This window comes from Onychostoma macrolepis, chromosome 05 (genome assembly GCF_012432095.1).
Source record: "Onychostoma macrolepis isolate SWU-2019 chromosome 05, ASM1243209v1, whole genome shotgun sequence".
Classification (NCBI taxonomy): Eukaryota; Metazoa; Chordata; class Actinopteri; order Cypriniformes; family Cyprinidae; genus Onychostoma; species Onychostoma macrolepis.
In genome coordinates, this window is record NC_081159.1 from 10,608,138 (window position 1) to 10,626,961 (window position 18,824).

At 35.2% G+C, this 18,824-nt stretch overlaps 1 protein-coding gene across 4 annotated transcripts in view; it reads left to right on the forward strand.

The window, feature by feature from the left end:
* The window catches only part of edil3a (EGF-like repeats and discoidin I-like domains 3a), a 206,495-nt gene that overhangs the window by 29,176 nt on the left and 158,495 nt on the right, over nt 1-18,824 (forward strand). The gene's annotated exons all lie outside the window — the stretch shown is intronic.

The window sequence follows — 18,824 nt, forward strand, 5'->3', positions numbered from 1 at the left end:
CAAACTGGAGTCATAAGTCATTGATGCCTGTTTTTCTCTTATGCCTTTGTGTTACCACGCTTTTTTTCTGTACTGAGAGACTTTTCTATTATACAGATTCACTTTAACATATATATTTTCAGTATTTCTCTTCCAAAAAAATAAATAAAAATAAAAATAATAATTATTAATTATATATATATATATATATATAGAGAGAGAGAGAGAGAGAGAGAGAGAGAGAGAGTCCAATCAGATGCTGTCTAGAATGAGACTATCTGCAACCAACTAGTGATGCATTTAAGTCAATTATTATACCAAAACTTCAAAAGTTTGGGATTGGTAAGATTTTTTAAATGTTTTTGAAATCTCTATACTCACCAAGGCTGCATTTCTTTAATCAAAAATATACCGGTAGTAAAAAAACAGTAAAATTGTGAAATAAGTTTACTATTTACTAAGCAATATTTCCCAAAACATACTTGTAGCCAGTCAGCAGTAAGGGGGCATGTCTTGTAATGATAGAGAGACGAGAGCGCTCAGTTTGAGTGCACAGGACCGATATTAGCAGATTGACTACAGAGATGGCAGATAAAAAAAGAGGAAAATATTAGAGAAAAAAACATTAAAAAGAAGGGTTACGATCAGGCAAGAGGTAGGACCCGCATACATATCAGAGTAGCTTTCCAGCGGTGGAGAGAACTCAAGGAGCGGGAAGGCCTGGAATCGGATGCCGTGGTTGCGTTGTTTTTTCTTCTTGATAGGTGAGTAACATTGATTTTTCTTTGTTTCACACTACTTATCCGTGTTTGCTTTTGTTTGAATATGCTTGTGTGTCGTCTTCACTTGTTTCCATGATCGTCGTTGACATGGTTGCATACGTATGTCTGGGGTGGGGATATCAAAATAGGGGCAAGGTCTGATTGGGGTATGGTCGTGTTTGTTTTGGTGCTTCAAATATCAACATCGTTTGGCAAAAATCGCTTAGAGCACCTTTAAAATAACTATTATATTTAAATATATTTTTAAATGATGTAAAATGTTATGGCAAGGCTTAATTTTCAGTGGCCATTACTCCAGTCTTCAGTGTCACATGACCATCCAGAAATCATTCAAATATGCTGATTTGGTGCTCAGGAATAATTTATCATTATCATCAGTATTAAAAATAATTTCTTGGATGAAGTTCAAAAGAACAGCATATTTGAAATAGAGATTGTTTGTAACATTATAAAAATGCCCTTACTGCCATTTTTGATCTATTTAATGTGTCCTGCTGAATAAAAGTACTCATTTCTTTTACAGCACATATGTTACCATAAATTTGTAATAAATTGTGGTAAACTCTTTTTTAGACTCCTACTTTGTGAATTCGGGTTTAATAAATTGAGAGTAAAATACACAGATAAAGCAACAGTAACACACCTACTGCCCTTTATTTGCTGTTCATTATTTTGCATTAGTGCTAAAAATCTTCCTACCTTTGTCAGTGAGTGAAAAAAGGGAGAAATATGAAATACCTTGGTGAGTCTATTTTATTCTGAATTACCCCTCCAAAACTTCCAGTTTTATTAGGAAATACTTGAATACAAAAAAAAAAAAAAAAAAACACCTTTCAAGTGATTGCATGGTGTCTTTAAGTAAAGTGGGACAAAACAGAAAGTGCAGGCCCTGCAACTGGCTGTTTCAGCTCACCTACTTCCTCTATCATCTCAAATGAAGTGTTCTTGCTGGTGTAGGTGCAGAAATTTCTCTAGTCTTGGCTTTCCGTGGTGAAATCATAATCATTAATCATCTCAATCATTATCATGACAGCCAGTTCCACTCAAACAGACCTTTAGGCATTCCTCTGCAAGATTCCCACTCGCTTTACCTGGAGTATATGTGAAAAATAAATCGACTCATCTTTAGCAAACCCTCTTAGTGACCTGATGTATATGACTCTTATTTGTCATTCTGACAGTATTGGTACAGTATTTGTGGTTTTTGCAACATTTGCCTGAGCACTTGACTTGCATTTGTACTTGTGCTGATAACTGTCACATATGCAATGTGTCAACTTTGTTTTAGGTTACTGTTTGACAGTGTCTGCTAAACATAAATATGAAAGTATATCTTTATAATTCAAACCTTAATTAATTAATGTTAATATGTTGTATTAAGTGATATGTAGAGAGCAGGATGGCCAGTGGCCAATATAATTTCGATGTATGATGTAATTCAAATTAATGATAGTACTGTATATGAAACAAACACAAAATTGCTACAAATAAAAAATAAATAAATAAATAAAATAAAAGTTATATTATAATTATAAATATCATACATATAATAAGCTATGCACTAACAAAGTTTGGGGTCAGTAAGATTTAAAAAAAAAAAATTAATACTTTTATTCAGCAAAGATGCATTAATTTGCTCAAAAATGAAAGTAAAGAAATTCGTAATGTTACATACGATTTAGGATCATTCAACAAATTAGGATAACTTATGAAGAATCATGTGACACTGAAGACTGGAGTAATGACTGTATTTAGATCAAATAAATGCAGCCTTGGTGAGCGACTACAAACCCCAAACATCTATACAGTAGTATATACACAAATAATAATCTCTAATTTTACTTAATTGTATTGACCTATATATCAGTCTATCATGGTATTTATTAGCATTGCATATACATCATTCATTTATGTTAATGATTATGTTATGAACCGAATTCACCAGTCACTGAAGTATAAAACTATTCCTACCTGGTCTCATGGCACTTACGTAGGCCTACCTGGGTGCACTTTTTAGCGTGACATGAAATACGTACCAATAATTACATATCACTGCAGTTTCCAAAATAAATTTACAGAGTTGCGATTAATAAAGCGTAATTTTCGCACAATTACTTGAAGAATATCATGCTATGACTTCAAAACAATATTAATATGCTGGGAGATTTGAAAACTGATGCAGAGGTACGTATTTTTATGAGACCAGGTTGAACTATTCAGTGTTTCCTCATATTAAAAAGTTAAATTTGAAGAAACAAGATAAATGTTTAAGTTCCCATATGGGTTTCTATTCTTTTGCTTGGAGTTGACAGTGTGGACACTGTCATAGCATAACAGAGTTGGATTATAAGGCCTGACAGAGATATTTCAACAGAAATTTTTAAAAAAGAGACCAGGACTGACAGTTAGCCGTCTTAACAGTTTAGAAAGTTATGACAAGGACGACCTACTTGACTAAAAGATTCCATTCCAGGTTGTATTTCACCTTGAGCATGTGGGTGGAATGATGTAGGCTTTTGGTTAAGGCATTGCAAATCTTCAACATGACTACAGATGTCTGTCTTGTCAGATGTAGGAGTGTATTCAGAATGACATAACTTTTGTTTCATGGGATATGTAAAACATTTCAATAAAGTTTCAAAATATGTTTGCTTCTGCCCTTTGAGAAGTGTTCCCTTTTCCAAGCTAGTGGTCTCTCTCTCTTTTTTTTTTTTTTGTACTCTCCACTGTTCCTCTGAAGTTCACTTTCCAATTGTTTAGAAGTTGTTTTCATTATCTACACATCAGCAGAGCGGGTCCCTCTCTCATCATTTTGAAGACTTGAATGCTGCACACTACAAAATGAAAATTTCCTTCTTACTTACAGATTGCAAAGTTTGAAGATGCAGCCAGAGTACAGACAGGAGTTTTTGACAGCTCATTTTTGGATAGGCATCTCACACGGTGTAGCAAAATCTGTCTTAAAAATATTTTTCCAGACAGTCTGCAACTGTTTGCCATTTTTAGAAGAGGCCCCTGAACAGACTGGCCCTTGTGTGGATTAAAGCACTCACTCGGTCGGTTTATGGGCGCGCTTACTCACACAGTGCCTTTGGAGAAACAAGAGAAAGCACCCTCAAGGGATCTGTGGGATGTACCAAATCATATCTTCAGATGTGGATTTTCATAGTGGAATGGCTGTTAGTATTTGAACTCCACTGGTTGTGGGTGAAACCACCCACCTCACATAAACGGAGACCGGTCAAGGTCGTAATGTGGGCGTGGATGACATCTTTGCAGGTCTTGAACGTCGTGCTCTTTAATCTTTGTTCATCAAGCCATCGCAGACTCACATCATGTTTCATCTCCTTGTTTTGAGTTCAGTCGCTTGCTGTTCTTGTTGACGCATACAAATTCACAGACGGGAGACCATTTGAAAGGACGGGCCCTTAGGGACCCTTAGTCTTCAAAGACTCTTGTGCTGGCTTCTCTTGCTGGGATCAGCTCTCCTGACAGCAGCTGAGTCTTTTTCAGGGCTAAATGTCTTGCCTTTTTGTCTGCTCTACCTGCTATGACTCTCACTTTGGTAATTTGCATCTTGCTCTTTTTTCCTCTTCTCAGGTTTTCTTGTTTAGTCTCCACACTATGAGCTCTTTATCTCCTGGTGTCGGCTTGTTATAACGGCAGTTGCCTCTAGCGCAAATGTCTTGCAGTCTGTGTGTGTGTGTGTGTGTGTGTTTATCCTCTGTCTTTTTGGCCACCAGAAGCAAATTCCCCCCAGCCACTATATCCAATTAGCAAGAGGCTTTCTTTTCTTCTTCGCCGTCCCTACCTCTCAACTCAGTGTGGTAGAGGGGAATTCTAGCTGTGTGCTTCTTTGATGAGAACAAATCAAGCTCTTCTCACTCAATGAGGATTTAAGTGGCATTAGAATGCACATTCTGTTGTCTTTCTTTTGTGTTTGGCATTCAGGAAAACTAGAGGCATTTCTCTGGACTCTTTACATTACATTTTGACATTTATATTTATTAGGCCTATTTGTGTGCTTACCAAGATTTGTGTGATGTTTGTTTCAAGACTACCTGCTGTTTGGAGTCATCATCAGTTGACGTTCCTTTTATCAACTGCTGTGTGTTATATAAGTACTGCATTCATTGCCAAAAAACATTGTCATATTAAAGAAGATTATGTGAAAGTGTCTGTCTGCATGCATTATCACTATCGCAAATGCCCCAACTGTCCAATTAGTATCAAGCATTACAAAGTGCCGTGTAACGTACTAAATACTTAAGTTTAGAAATATTTAAAGGACATCTCACCCAAAAATGAAAATTTTGTCATCACTTGAATGTTGGTCCAAATCTATATGACTTATTCTTTTGAAGAATACCTTCAGTGCTATTTTTGTCCATTCAGTCAAAGTCAATGGGGTCCAGTGTTGTTGTTTGGATTCTTCAAACTCTCATGTGTTCATTCTCATGTTGTGTAGTTTTGTTTCGCAAAATTAATTTTCAATTTCAGGTCAACTGTTTACAACAGATTTAAGATTGCTTTACTGAAACTAGTACTGCTGCAGTAAATGTGTTCAGTTTGTTTATATGTTTGTGACTTTCAAATTTCTTCAGCAGTAAGCTATCCAATTTAAAGCTCTTCAGCAAGCTTTGCACTTTTACTGCAAAATCAAAAAGGCCAATCCCAAAATTCCAATTCAGCAAGAGAATGTTCAATATTCAAATGCACATGCAGGATACACAGTTGGTCACACTGACTCACTCTGCTGAACAATGCGTCCCCCATTAAATGACTGCTAACCCACACAGTTCCACTTAAACTATATATGATTTATGTGCTGTGCAGAGCTGTGAGTCTGTGGAAGAAGGATGTCCTATGAAAACCGCTGCCCGCAACTTGCAACTGACTGCATGTTTTCCATAGATTAGTTTTAAATCGTGTGTTACTCTTTTGGTGTCCTAGTTTCTCACCATCTAAAACTCTCTGAAATGAGAATTTTCGGCAGCAAATAGGTTATATTCAGCACATGTGAATTTACACCGGCTTTTCTCAGTGCCGAGATGAGAATGTGGGTGTTTGCAATTTGCATGTCATTTAAATTAATGCCTCTACAGCGTAATAAAGTGTGCGTTTTCTGTGGCAGGTGGGTCTGTTCTGCTTTTGAGTCACTGGTAAGTCATCAGACAGCACTCAGACTGATTCCCTAGCATCCAAATAAGCTACTTTTAGGTGTTGAATATTTCCTAAGCCTCTTTTCCACTCTAAAGCCTCTTTTCAAACCGAACCCTTGTGAAGAATGGAGATGCTTGGCTCACTGAGTATCGATGCCTACATTTGTGAGTTTTACCCAGATTTTAGACCTAGACTCAGATGTTGATGGTAACTGACATGAAAAACCACAGCCATGAGATGTTTCTTTGTGCTGTCCTGTGAATGGCATGAGCAAATGCAGCATATGGTGAGAAAAGGCCGGACACTCTCAGTACAAAATTCTCATAAATTCACTTAACACTCTTGAGAAATTCTCTGAAAGATTGTTAACAGGCTCTTACCAGTTTCTCAGTTACCAGTCTTGAATTATAAAAGCTTAGAATTTGCATTTTACAGAGACTATAAGCAATATAACGCTTACAACTCTTTCATTACTAACCACTGCGTTTTAATGTTAAGCTTTCAGTTTTTATAAACTATAATAATCAGAATAAGAATGGATTTTTGAAATCTAAAAATCTATTTTTTATACTCTACATATTGTTGTGAAGCTTTATTTCACTTGTAACATTTAAAATGATTAATTAGTTTTTAGTGTTTTGTTTTACTTTTTTCAGGTGTAACTTGATATACCAATCAGGGATGCGTTTCCCAAAAGCATCGTTAGCTACGTATAGTTGTTAATTCCCTTGAACTCTGGTCATGACAAAACTTGCAACCATAGTTGCTTTTGGGAAATACACCCCAGATTGTCATTATGTGACATGAGGTTGGTTAGATCCTATACCTGCACCTTTGTAAGTTACAGATTATTTAGGCTTTGATATCAGAAGCTACTGATCTACTGAAATGTTTCAGCATTAACATTTGTTAATGTTAATGCCCATATTTTTTTGTGAATATTGTATGGCTTCTAAATTCAAGAGTTAAGCCCTTAAATCATTGGCATATGTCTATTAGCAGACTTTTTTTCAGTCTGGCCTCGTTGACTCACTCTCTACCTTTCCTCCTCTGCAAATAACCAGTTTCTCTCCTTTTTTACTGAGCTGTTGCGTGTGTGCTACTCTGTTCCATCCAGTGGTCCATGTTTTATTTACACATATGAACACTCACACATGCAGCTCAGCAAGCTATAAAAAAGGTTGTGAATTTGCCCTCTTGCTGGCCCATATGTTCACAATATGCCACCACTGTGATGGTCTAAACACAACTGCTGGTGTTGGTTAATGGAATTAGTCACTATTTCTTATGTATAATGGCACACACAGAAACTGAACTGCACCCCGATGGCCACATGCCACACAAAATGATTTAATGAAGACTGCTGAGATGTTAATAAGAGCTATATCACCTATCTCCGCAGTTTTGCTGCTGCCAAGTTGCTGAACGTTTTATGTAGAGTTGCAAATCGAGTTATGGCTAAGCCGTGGAGTCTGTATTTAGAGCTTATTTCTTTGACTCATTTCCTGTTGATTCTGTGAATTTGTGTAAAGATACAGAAACTTTAAAGCAAACTCAAACTCACAGTGCTGAAGTTCTTGCATTGTAAGTTGTTGGGTTAGAGTTATCAATATCTGATTAGCCAGGGTTTGCTCTGGTCGATCACACAAAACCTTTTGCAAATATTTACTGATACTTTGGCATTGAAACTCATTCATCCTGTTTGTGTTGTTAGTCATACTCCCCAAAGCCAGCAGGTTCTCAGCTCAGGTTTTGCTGCTCTTGTAGTATTATGAATTGCATTTCAGATACACCATCTCATTTAGCCATTTTCTCACATTTAGCTTTCACATTAGCCATTTCACCGCATCCCACTGAGCAATTTAGCTTTTCATCCTTATTAAGAGGGGTTCAGATAAAGATTCCTCTCTCAGAGAGCTGGCGTTTTGCAAATTATTAAATCAATGTGTTATAATTGTTATTATAATCAATGTGCCAAACTTGTCGCTCTTTAAAATGAAACATTGAGAGTATTTCAAAGTACAGTCATTACTGTCCAATATAAAGATATATTTAAGTTAATTAATTCTAAATGTATGATATATATTTAAAATTTGTTTACTTATTTTCTGTGGTGGAGTGGAAAAAGTAAGGTGAATTGATGAGTGTGTGTGTGTGTGTGTGTGTGTGTTTATATATACAGGGCTGGGAAGGTTATTTTTAAAATGTATTTCACTACAGATTACATAATACATGCTTTAAAAAGTAATCAGTAATGTATTTTGTTAGATTACTCAGGTTTAGTAACTTAATCTATATACTTTAGAATACTTTGAATTACTTGAACTATGTAACACAAAGGAACATATTAACTTGATGTCTTGTTTTTATTTTTTCCAACTAAATAAAAGTGACATCTTCCAGTCATAAGATTTGTGTTTTCTTTGCTTTTTTTTAACTGGCACAGTTCTCCAAGTTATACAACAGATTTAATGAATGGACCTAACTTTAAGTGATTACTTCATAATCCTCTCTATGGAGAAGCGATCATCACAAAAGAATCGCTGAGTCAAAATTGACAGGGCTCGTTTCCCAAAGCAACGACAAGTAATGTCGTTATAGTTATGCAATTTAACAACCACAGTTCGCTAACATGCTTTTGGGAAACATACCCCAGATCTATCCAGTTTAATGTGAACCATTCACACTGGTTTCGTTAAACAAAAGAAATGATTCATTTAAAAGATTGATTCAAAAGAATCATCTGTTCACGAATCGAATCATCGCATTTCACGCCAAAGATGATCTATTCTAGAACATTTTGAATGAATAAAGACTTCAAGTTAATCTGTAAAGCACACAAAGCTATCGTTTGACTTTATAAACTTTTATTTCATGCATGATTCGTATGGATCTGTTAACTGAATGCAAAGTGTGAATTATAGGAGAATTCGGTGTCATTTGTCAATTAAATTCTTAGAAATATTAAACGTAAGGATAACCATTCAACACTCAAAATATGAGAAAATAGAAAAACGACTTACTGGATAAAAGTTTTCAAAGATCAAGAACAACTTCCCTCAAGATGTTTTTTTTTTTTCAGATTAGACATTGTATCCTTCGATGCTGATAGACGTTTTGTTGCAGGTAGGCATTGCACTGCACTGAGATGTACGTCCTTTTTCAGATTTATAAAATAATCTTTGCATTTCCACGAGAGAAATGCATTACGCGAATGACTTTCTGTTGTGTCGTCCATTTTTGTGTCGTGATGATGAGCGTATGCACTCTCACTACGAGTTGCTAAATGAACTGCTGCACGCAGTTTTTTTTTTTTTCAATGGAGAATCGGTTGCCTTATTGCTTAAAATCCCCAAACTGTTTACTTAAATATTAAATTAAGAAATTATATTAAAATTCAAAGTAATCACCCAAATATTTTTCGGATGTAACTGTAATTTGATTACCACCTATTGAAATTATAATGAAATACAGTTACTCATATTTTGTATTTTAAATACGTAACACTGTTACATGTATTTCGTTACTCCCCAGCCCTGTATATATATATATATATATATATATATATATATATACACACACACACACACACACACACACAATATATACAATTGCATATATTGTATATATTTTTATATATTGTATATTATACAAATAATATACAAATTATGTTATTTTGTCTCACAGAAACATCTGACACTCAAAAGTTGGTTGATTTGGGATGCAGATGCAAATTTAGTTACAAAAATAACATTGTGTCAATTCAGTGGTGCAGATAATTTTTCTGTACTGCATGGTTCAATAGGCAGCACTGTTTCATTTTGTTTTTGGAGTGTTTAGCTTGTGGTATTTCCATGCACAAAAGGAAAAGGTAATATAAGAGGGCAATTTTGCAGTCACACTAGTGCTGCCTCAAACAAAATATAGCTGCACTGACAGGAAAAATGGTTGCAAACGATCTAGAGCCCTAGATTATTATGTAATGTTTTATTTGACAGTAAATATGCCAATACTTCAAGCTTAAGTTTGGAAGTCTGTCTCTTTATGATGTGGCTTTCATGGAATTATGTGTTGCCGTGGTTAAACATCTGGTATCAGAAATGCTGGTATCAGAAATGCTGCAGTTTCAAACCTCACAAGGGTGTTTCAAGAGCTTCCATGATTATGCTATTGAGCAAGACCATTTGTCCTGATTGTCTGTCCCTGTAATAAGTGTTCTGTAGTCGCTTTGGATAAATGACTAACTTACTGTACATACTCTGATTATGATAAACTTCATTATTAGTTACAAGCCATTGCTTTATTTATTCAAAGCCTATTAAGTAAAAACTAACAAGAAGGCAAATGATTCAGCTGTTCCGTGAGTTTCTTTTGAATGTTCCTTATGAAAATCTCAAACAGCCACTAATTATGGCTTTAAAGTTAAGCCATGCATAAAAAAAAATAATAATAGCACAGCATTATGAGTGTCTGTGATGTGCTCAGTGCCCTTTTAAATGATTAGGTAGTATAATTTGGATCTCAGAGTGTGTGGAGCTCTGCATGCCAAAGCACAGAGCTAGAGAGTACCATCCCGCTGATAAGCAATAGGTATTTGGCAGGACATTTGAAAACAGATGTGGAAAACAAACTGATTCAAAGCAAAAGGTGCCAATAGCCATATATTGCTTTGGTTAATGTGCCTAAGGCATGGCATAAATGAACATTTGTCTGAACAATAACGATTTCCTTTGTGCATCGAGATGGGCTGAAACAGCCAATTAACATTGAGTTGTTGCCTTTTATTTAGAGTGAAGATCCCCAACAGCTTTCACATTATGCTGTTCATTTTGCAACTTTTATGTTAGTAAATAAAGACTTTCATTAAACTGCACTTTTTCCCTTTCGTAAAGAATACTTTGATGATATATTGTGTGCCCTGCAAGGTGTTAAATGTTATCCACATGAGACATGGGAGGTTCTCAGAACATGTTTTTGCAAGCCCTTTAAACCCCCAAGCCACCACATTGGTGTGTGTTATTGTCCATGACTTCTAGGCATTTGTATTCTGCTGAACAGGCAGAAAACAAAAATTAGAATAAACTTGAACTCAGAGGAGTACTGTTGCACTGAAAGACCTAGATTGAGAAGCAGTTAATGATTCATGTTTTTGTTGCATTTATGCATGGGCTTAGCTCCATTGTGGGTATGACTATGTGTGTGCCTGAGGGAGGGAGCAATGTAAAAGTGATTAGTGTTCATTGTTTGATTGCTGTTGTTTGAAGAATGCATATCTTACTGTAAATACTGAGAATTTCAGGCAATGCCTGCAAGGTTAAACGGTGGCCACTGGCTTACAAGACCCTTATGGTGTTATAAGGCTGTTATACTGTGGTGTTTTATTGTCTTATTGCATAATTGTCTGTCTGTACTGTATCAGTCAGTGTTGTGACACTATTTTTGTCTTCTATTAATAAATAATAATTAAAAAAAAACATAGAAATGCAGTTCATACATTGGTATTGGTATATAAACCATAATGTCCTGATATCATAATGGGAAAAAAAAAAAAAGAAAATCTTGAAAGAAAGGCATATTGGGTGGTGTATATACTTGTACATACCTTTATATTTCATTGACCCATATACTTATATAGCTTTACAGGCTAACCCTTAGTGCATATAATCAGCTTTTGTAGACCCTGTGTACTGTATACTTGATCCAGTGATCAAGTCATGTACACACAATTATGTCTCCAGCTGTTGTCTTATAGAGACATAATGATGTGTAAGAGGAAGAGAGCAGATGCGGTCAGCGCTCTGAACTAGCCGTATGCTGTTAATGTTCTGCAGAGACATTTTCATGTTTCGAGTTGAGAGCTATTGGAACTAATGTATTGTGCAAGAGACAAAGGTGCCACTTATGAAACAGTACAACTCATTCTGTAATGATTTTCAGACATCTTTCTGTCAAGGTTGGTTGGACCTAGCCTTAAGCTTAAGACGTCTGTCTGCACTGATTATTTGCTCTCCAGAAAGGTCTCATTATTATTTCCCTCTTCAGAAGAAGTGTTGGTGTTTGATGTAATTTCACATGAGTGTGTTGAGTATGTAATCCCTACTGTGATGTTATGTAGGTGTAGCATTTAATCCAGCAATTCCATATGTTCTAACCGCCTTCCTACTGTATATCATTTTATATTACATCCCTACATATTTTTGTAAGGCTTCTCAGACACTGTCTTAAATGTTACACTGATAAAGGAGTAATTTTATTTCTGTTCGATATTGGAGATATTTACATCTGTTTGACCTCCTGCTACTTCAGTTTTCTTAAGTGTGAACAAAGGTGTATTTTCAAAATTAACCTCTTTTTATAAGGACATAGCATTACGGAAGGTTATTTCTGCCATGAGAGAGAGAGAAACGAAGAGGTCCATCCGTATTTAGCAGATAATTTTATCCAGAGCCACTTAGTGTACTTTCAAAGTATATGTTTTATCAGTATATGATTCACTGGTAACCAAACAGACTACCTTGCCAGCATCATGCTCCACCAGCTGCAGAAAAAAATGTTACTTAAACAAAGACACTCTCAGACTGAATACACCCCCTGAAGCTGGTGTTTAGTGGGAGGTGACAGGCCTGTCATTCGGAATGCCACTGTGCTAAATGCAGATTAGATCCATTACCCAAATCTGCTCTGACCTTGTCACGATCTGTTGGAAGAGAGATGTGGATGCTGCGTCTGTGACTTACACAGCACTCAACACTGCATGCCGCTTTCACACATCCGCCATGCGCTCATTTAAAGTATGATCATTTAGTAATTAACTTTGTCAAGTGATGAATGCTCTAAGGAGACTACTTGGAAACTGCGTCAAGTTTTCAGATTCATCTTGTTGTGATTCTGTAAATTTTCTAAAGAATGATTATTACTTACAAAGCTCTGCTAAAAGGGTACGAGTACATTAGAGGATATTTCCTATTCTGCCTTGAAAGCTTCTAAGTTGTGCATTAATCCTTTACCATGCAAAGACATATCATAATGACAAATAGCTCATGATGACTAAATGGTCAAATAGTAAAATTGACTAGTTAAGCAAGATTTTTTTTTTTTTTTACAGTTCAAAGGTTTGGGGTTGGTAAGATTTATATATGTATTTATTTATTTATTGATTGATTGATTAATTGTTAGGTATAGGGACCAATTTTCACTATTAACTAGTTGCTTATTAGCATGCCTATTATTAACATATTGGCTGTTTTTAGTACTTATAAAGCACATATTCTGCATGACAATGTTCTACATCCCTAACCCTACCCAATACCTGTAACAACTACCTTACTAACTATTAATAAGCAGCAAATTAGGAGTTTATTGAGGCAAAAGTCGTAGTTAATGGTTTGTTAATAGCAAGAATTGGACCTTAAAATAAGTGTGACCATTTGTTGTATGGTTTTATGTTTTTGAAAGAAGACTCTTATGCTTACCAAGGCTGCATTTATATATTATTTAAATATGGCATGAGAGATGGTAAAATTGAATTTTTATCATCCATTACTCCAGTCTTCAGTGTCGCATGATGCTTCAGAAAACATTCTAATATGCTGAGTTAATTATCAATAAGCATTTATTTTTATTATTATTTTTAATGTTGAAAACATATTTTTGTGGCAAAATTTATTTTTTTAATATTCCTTAATGAATTGAAAGTTCAAAAGAACAGCATTTATTTGAAATATAAATATTTTTGTAACAATATAAATGTCTTTACTATCACCTTTGATCAACTTGTTGCATTGTTGCTGCATAAAAGTATTAATTTCATAAAAAATAAAAATAATATATATATATACACATATAGTTTGAATGTTTTGGTCATGTTTTAATCTGGGGAACAGTTCTCACAATTAACTAACTATTAACTACGAATTTTGCCTCAATAAACTCCTAATTTGCTGTTGTTAAGTTTAAGTATGGGTTGGGTTAAGGGATCTAAAATATGCTCATGCAGAATAAGGCATTAATATGTACTTTATATACTAATAAACAACCAATGTGCTAGCAATACATGCTTATAAGCAACTAGTTAATAGTGAGAATTGGCCCCAAAGTGTTATCATGCTTTTGCACATTTCAAGTACATTTTGAGTGAACTGTTTCTTTTAACAAATCCTTTCTTCTGCTAAATGTTTGTGTTATGTTTGTATAGTTTGATTTTATATGCAACATCCCTCTATTCTTGACTGTAGTCTCCCATTCGACTTTCTTATTTCTGACATGATTTCATATTCCATGAGGATCCAGAAGCCCTCAAATCTTCACTTGATCTAAACCCTCCCCAAGCTTCCCTTTAGCTTCCCTCCTGAATTATCGAACACACCTGGAATTTATATAATTTATTTGTTGTAGTGCCGGAGTACCAGCCACGAGTAAAGGCTTTAATTTTGGCTTAGGCTTGATCTTTTGATATACAATAGATTTTCAGCAAAAAAACCTGTGTCTTGCTGGTCACGCAGTGCTTTCCTAAAACTGTCTGAAACTAATGCTTTACATTCAAAGCAGTCTGTAGTGGATATAATGTATATTTTATAAAAAAAATATCTTGTCTTTTAATGGACCATAACCAATAATGATTCATCGGCATTCCCATAAACCTTTGTGGTTCCGCTGTGCGTGTCACGCTCCCCTATCTTCAGCATGCACCTTTAGGATGGTAACAGCCTTGTTCTTTCTGTACCTGTTACATTATATTTGGATATTACTTTTAGCAGGATTTCAGTAAGATTAAGTCAATCCGCCCCATGGCTTTGCCTTATCACCCCTGGCTGGGATTATCTACATGAGTAGGGACTGCTCTGTAATAAACCACCACCATGTTTCAATTCTTCTTCCCTTTTCTAAACTTAGACTCAAATTACATGAAATGAGAAAAGTTTTTTTTATTTTTTATTTATTTATTTATTTTTTATGAGAGTCAAATAATTGGCCTGTGTGATTGTGTTGATGTTTGTTTGACTATTTTGACCATGATGGTTGTTTGTTTGCTTATTTTTCTTGGGTGGATCACTCACTGATATTGTGTGTTTTAGTTGGATCATGATGCCAAGCATCTGACATTTGTTTGGGAAAATATTTGATTAATTTCCCTCTAAAATGAGCTGGCATGGTTGAGAAATGGGATTATAGGGAGATGAAAGGGTTTGTGGGTAATCTGATCGTCTCTTTTCCATTCCATAAATCTCTCAGTGCTTTAGAATCACTGTTGGAGGAGTGGACACTCCTTAAACTGCAGAAGAGCAGAACACATGTTGAGAACAAACTCTTGAAAACAATAACTAACTTACACACATACACACACACACACACACTTTTCCACCCGTAATGCCATACAGATGTTGCAGGGACTAGATTATCCAGATGGAAACTCGTAGGGTGAAGAAAATTTTTAGATATATTAATTGCATTTTAGCACATAAATCCTTCAAAAAAGACTGGCTGGAGAACAAACATAGCTTCTCACCCTCGGGATAACAAACAGCTCTTCGTAAAATTGATTTATTATTATTATTATTTTCATTCATTTATTACAAAATTATGATAATTTTGAGAAACTGAGGAATAATAATGCAGTATTCAATGCAGTATTCAATATATTATAATAAATAATAACAAAATAATCAAATTAAATAATAATAATAATAATAATATACACTGTACAACTATACAGTGTTGTTTTGCTTGGAAATAAGATTGGCTGAGACGCCTGAGAAAACCCACAACATGTAGTTTTAAGAGTTTTTAGGCAAGAATGTAGTTGTTTAAACTTCAAATTTACCATCGATTTATAAAGATATATTTATAAAAACTATTTGAAAATTTGCGGCAACTTTTTCGGAGTTGTGAGGTTTCTCTTTCATTGTACATGGGTTGACGTACAGTTTTGCTTTGTCAGCTTCTGTAGCTTTTTTCATGTCTGGAGAATTGTCTGCAGCTTTATTATTTGCATAAATACATTTAAATAAGACACAGTCACACATGTATGTCGAAATTGTGCCTGGTCATCTGTGGGGAAGCTAGTGACGCTTACACCGGTTGGAAATTAACTTGATTTGCAGTCTGCTGACCGCATTTGGTTTTGTCGCAGTTTTGCACAGAGAGCGCTCTAAATATGTCAAGGCGCACAGCCATTTAATCAAAATCAATCTGAAAGCTATATTAAAATGATTGACGGGGCTAACCTGGCCTGCGGACCATCACGTGAAAAGACCTGCCTTACAAGGTCAGTATGGTCTGTGTAGTCATTCTGAAAAGGCTAATTCAAAAAAGTGTAATCTATATTTTCAAAGCATATGAAAGAACTGTTATTTAACCCCTTGTAATGTATTATGATCTGTCGCAGACCATGTATTATAGCACTATGACTCATGGCCCTCATTTAAACCGCTGTAATTAACTGTCTGTGCATTACAGACTACTATCTACTATTGACACACATCCACTTTAGAGAATGGGCTTTTGAACTGATAAAATCCTCATCGGCATTGATTAAATTTGCCTGTGGCTGTGTTTTCTAACTAGCTCTTTAGAAATGATCATTTAGGAATGCGTTTTAGAGGTGTAGCATCAGATTGTGAGAAAGGAGTGCTTAACAAAACAATAAATATCGTAAATGTAGCACTCAGTGACTGGACGTGATGGCTCAGGGCTGTCTATGTGCTGAGATAATGTGCATGTCTGGCTTTTTAAGATAAACATTGTAATGTGTGCGGATATTTACAGTACATGTTACAAATGCTACATGTCTGCAGGCCTTTTTTTTAGTCTGTATACTGCTGTTCAAATGTATGGGATTTAAATTTTAATAATGTTTCCTACACTGTACATTTTTGTATTCTTTCAAAAAATCTTACAGACCTCCATCTTTTTTCAACATTAATAAAAAAAATAAATGTTTCTTGAGCCCTAAATCAGCATAGTAATAATTTCTGAAGGATCGTGTGACACTGAAGTAATGGCTGCTGAAAATTCAGCTTTATATATGCATATATATATATATGTTGAAACATAAAAAATTAATTATAATATTTCAAAATAGTACAGCTTTTCTGTAGTGCATATCTGATCAGTGTATTTATGCAAAAGTTGCCAATATTGATATTTAATTTTCTTTTCCATCATCTAATGCTTGCATAGTTTATCTTTTAAAAAACACTAATTTATTTTTCATACTGTAGTACTGTGGACTTGTAGCATTCAAAATGACTAATTATAGGTGTAATATTTTTAATCTGTTTAGGAAAAAATAGTACATAATTTCAGTGCCTGATATTTAGGTTACCTAAAATATTTGGTGGCTTTTGTGCTAAATACATTTTATTAATCACATACATTAATATGAACTTTATATCATAAAATGTTGGTTGCTCAGTGCTGTTGTACTATTAGACAGCTCTATTTAAGGAAAAATTATTATTCAGATTACTTGGAATGCTCAGAGACATAAAATTGGTTTATCCCTCTAATAGCACAAATATTGCAGAAATGAATGGGCTGTTTTGTTGCCTGCTAAAGATGTGTGATTATTCGAACACATTCCCTTTCTTTGTCCCAAGTAAAAGAGTTTTACACCTCAATAAGTTTTACATTGTTTGTTTCTCTGTGATGTTAATTACCTTACACAAAATTCCAATGGTACGAAACACTGTACTGACGTGTTTGGAGTCTAATAACTGGCAGTTAATTGATGACTGAGTTACCATAAGAACACGTCTTTATGTACAGTTTTGTATAGATCTACATGCATGTTCAGTTTCTGCCATTCAGCTCTCTATGACCTCCTCTGCTTTCATCTTTTCAATGAAGTGTTTCTCTTACATTTTTAATTAACTGAATGATATAAACATACATTTCCCTTGCTAAATCTTGTAAGGGTTGCTTTGTAAAGCAAGGTTCCTCTCAACAGTAACATGCCTGGGATGAAAATAATAACGGCTGCTAACAACCATTCTGGCTAACTACCATTTCACAGTAATTATATAATAGCTCAGATTTTAAATTCTCTCTTAGACCCAAGGGATCTCCACAGGCTGCGTAAAAAGCCGATTGTCAGATTTTATTTTCAGAATGAGCGCTGTTTATCAGGCATTAAATATAGCTGAATTAAAAGAAAGAATTAGCTTTTATGTATCTTACTATAGTTACACAGAATTAATCACAGTGTCAGAAGGACGGGGCGGAACCGATACTACACATCAGTTCCAGCACTAATTGAATGAGTCTGTGACGTCTGGCAGCAATGTCTTTCTTCCTGTAATCAGTTTAGCCAGTCTGTGTTCGAGACTGTGCGGTGCCACCATTTGGCTCAAATGCTGTTTGAGCTGCTTCTGAAAAAGATGCTGCCTAATTCTTCACCCAGATGTAAAAGACGATCCAGCCTCTGCTGATTTATATCAGTGTCCATGTGTTCCAGTGGAAGCACAACATTATCACAGTGATACAAAATGCTATGATAAAAGCGTAGTGCTGTGATACAGAGATGATATCAGATGGTAATGCCCTGGTACTGAATAGGGATGTGCTCAACTACAAATTTACAAAATCCTGTATAATTAGGGTCCACCTAGTCTCGCGTAGCTAGTCCTTAAGAATGATGAAGAAAGTCTCAAATACATAGCAGCTTTCATTGACCAAGGACCACCCAATAGGCCATCTGATTATCATGTAAAGCTTTCGATAACAGTTTGTTTCGATCAGCGTCCTGTTTAAGGGTGTGCAAATGTAAAGTAAATGTCCCTACAATAACAGACCGGCATGCAGGCAATACATCATTCGTTCAAGGACGACATGTCTATGCAATGAACTTCACATACTTTTGAAAATCCGCCATTAAGATGATTCTCATAAGCGCTCACAACT